Genomic DNA, 2,822 nt, shown 5'->3' with positions numbered 1-2,822 from the left:
ATTATGGCCTCCAGCTGCATCCATGTTGCTGCAAAGGACAGGATTTTGTGTTTCTTTATGGCTACATAGTATTTCATGGTATGTATGTACCACATTTTCTTTATCTAATTACACTACTGATGGGCTCCTGAGTTGACTTCCTGTCTTTAATACTGTGAATAGTGCTGCAATGAACATACAAGCGTAGGTGTCTTTTCAGAAAAAAGATTTGTATCCCTTTGGGCATATGCCCAATAATGGGATTGCTGGTTGAATGGCAGTTCTATTTTTACTTCTTTTAGATAGTTCCACACTGCTTTCCACAGCAGCTGAACTAATTCACATTCCTGCCAGCACTGTATAAGTGTTCCCTTTCCTGTATAGCCACACCAACATCTGTTATTTTTTGATATTTTAATAATAGCCTTTTTGACTGGTATGAGATGATATCTTATTGTGGTTTTAATTTGCGTCTTTCTCATGACTGGCTGCTTATATGTCTTTTGAGAAGTGTCTGTTCATGTCTTTTGCCCACTTTTTAATGAGATTGTTTGTTGTTTTTTTAATGTTTCTAATAGATTCAGGATATTAGGGTTGGATGCATAGTTTAGCAACTTTAATTCCCATAGACATGCTTGGTTGCTTTCACTTCAGTGTCTTTGATTTTATAACATCTTTCACTTGAATTGTCTTCTGTCCTCTCCTCAACTGCTTTCCAAAAGATTCCATTTGAGTCATATTTTCTCTTCATTGCATCAGGCTACAAAATATAATATAAAGAGAATATTATGCTTCTTTCAGGCCTGCCACTATCTTTTGTGGGTTCCAGAAATGAGTATAAATAAAGATATATTTCTAAATTCAGACCATATTTCTAAATATTTAAAAATGTAAATATAATAAATACATGTAATAGTATATTTGATCATCTAACTTTAAAAATGGTTTAAAATTTATAAAATTGAAACATGTAAAGCTTTAAGTTAATGTCTAAAATAATCAATGTCTCAGAGAATACAAGATAATTATTTTTGAAAATGTCTGTGTGCCCTTTTCATAATCACTGAAATGAAGTTTAGAAAAGCAATAGAATATGATGATTGATGATAGATAGATGGATAGCTGGTTCCTTGTAATTTACTTTTCTAATATTCATTTTGAAAAAAATACAAATTTATTGTTATAGTCAATATTTTACATAATATTTGTTTTATTAAAAATAATGGTAAAATAAATGACTTTTCTGAGCTGTCACAAATAAATTTTACTCTCCTGAGGAAAAAAAAAATAGATAATCTTTAAACTGGAAAATAAATGAGTGTTCTGCCTGCTTCCAGATGAGCAAAGAGACTTGTGCTCTGGCTCTTGGACTTTCCAAGCAGCATGGCCCTCAAACACCAGTCTCCACTCCCACCTCAAAGGAAGAAACCAAGACCACCTCCTGCCCTGAGATCAGAGGAGACATCGGTCTCTGCAGGCTCACCAAAGAAGGGAGAAAAAGAACAACGAGAAGCAACTGAACACATTGATGAAGTACAAAAATAAATAGACAGACTTAATGAACAAGCTAGTGAGGAGATTTTGAAAGTAAACAGAAATATAACAAATTTCTCCAACCATTTTTTCAGAAGAGGTCATAATTGATCACTAAAATAACAAATTTATGGGTAATGACATTTGTCAACCATCCACAAGTGTCTACACAGCTTGGGGAAGAGGACAAAGAGGCACTGCATTATTTGACCAGAGTTGAAGTGACAGAGTTTGAAGATATGAAATCAGGTAACAGAATAGATTTTTATTTTGGTGAAAATCCTTACTTTGAAAATAAAGTTCTCTCCAAAGAATTTCATCTGATTGAGAGTGGTGATTCATCTTCAAAGTCCACTGAAATCAAATGGTAATCTTGAAAGGATTTGATGAAATGTTCAAGTCAAATGCAGAATAAAGCCATCAAAAAGAGGCAGCATGAGGAACCAGAGAGCTGCTTTACCTGGTTTTCTGACCATTCTGATGCAGGTGCTGATGAGTTAGGAGAGGTCATCAAAGATGATATTTGGCCAAACCCATTACAATACTTCTTGGTTCTCAATATGGATGATGAAGAAGGAGAAGGAGAAGAAGATGATGATGATGATTATGACAAGGAAGGATTTGAAGATATTGATGAAGGGGATGAGGATGAAGTGAAGAAGATGAAGATGTTGATGAAGGGAAGGAAAGAGAGGAGGATGAAGAAGATGATGTCTAACAGAACACTGACAGATTTCAACCTTCCTTTTTGTAAATTTTCTCCAGCCCCTGGGAGCAAGTTACAGCCTTTTTTTCCCCTCTTGTACTCAGTCGCCCTGTTCTTGAGGTCTCTTTTCTATACACCGTGGTTCTCAACTTATTTTGGGGGAAATACCTTGAGCAGAATACAATGGGAAAATAACCTCTACCCCTTTCTGTTTGAAGTTCATTTTTATCCCTTCCTGCCTGAACAAAAATTGTATGGAATCAACACCACCAAGCTCTGTGGGAAAAAAGAAAAACCTGCTCCCTTCGCTCTGCTGGAAGCTGGAGGATGCTAGGTCCCTGTGTAGTCATGCATAGAGTTCTAGCTTTTTCCTTCCTTTCTCTGTATATTGGGCTCAGAGAGTACACTGTGTCTCTATGTGAATATGGACAGTTAGCATTTACCAACAGGTATCTGTTTACTTTCTCTTGTAAAAAAAAAAAAAAAAAAGAAAAAAAAACTTTAAAAATGGGGTTATAGAAGGTCAGCAAAGGGTGGGTTTGAGAGGTTTGGGTGAGTTAAGTGGGCATTTGACAACATGGCTTCTCCTTTGGCATGTTTAATT

The 2,822-nt window shown here is 35.6% G+C and overlaps 1 pseudogene; it reads left to right on the top strand.

Annotated features, from left to right (window-relative positions):
• The first annotated feature begins 1,362 nt into the window (after positions 1–1,362).
• Positions 1,363–2,230, top strand: LOC105717184 (protein SET-like; annotated as a pseudogene).
• The last annotated feature ends 592 nt before the right edge of the window (positions 2,231–2,822 follow it).

Source organism: Aotus nancymaae, unplaced genomic scaffold, assembly GCF_030222135.1.
Source record: "Aotus nancymaae isolate 86718 unplaced genomic scaffold, 86718_ANA_hifiasm-v0.15.2.pri h1tg000017l, whole genome shotgun sequence".
NCBI lineage: Eukaryota > Metazoa > Chordata > Mammalia > Primates > Aotidae > Aotus > Aotus nancymaae.
This window is presented reverse-complemented; position numbering and strand designations above follow the sequence as displayed.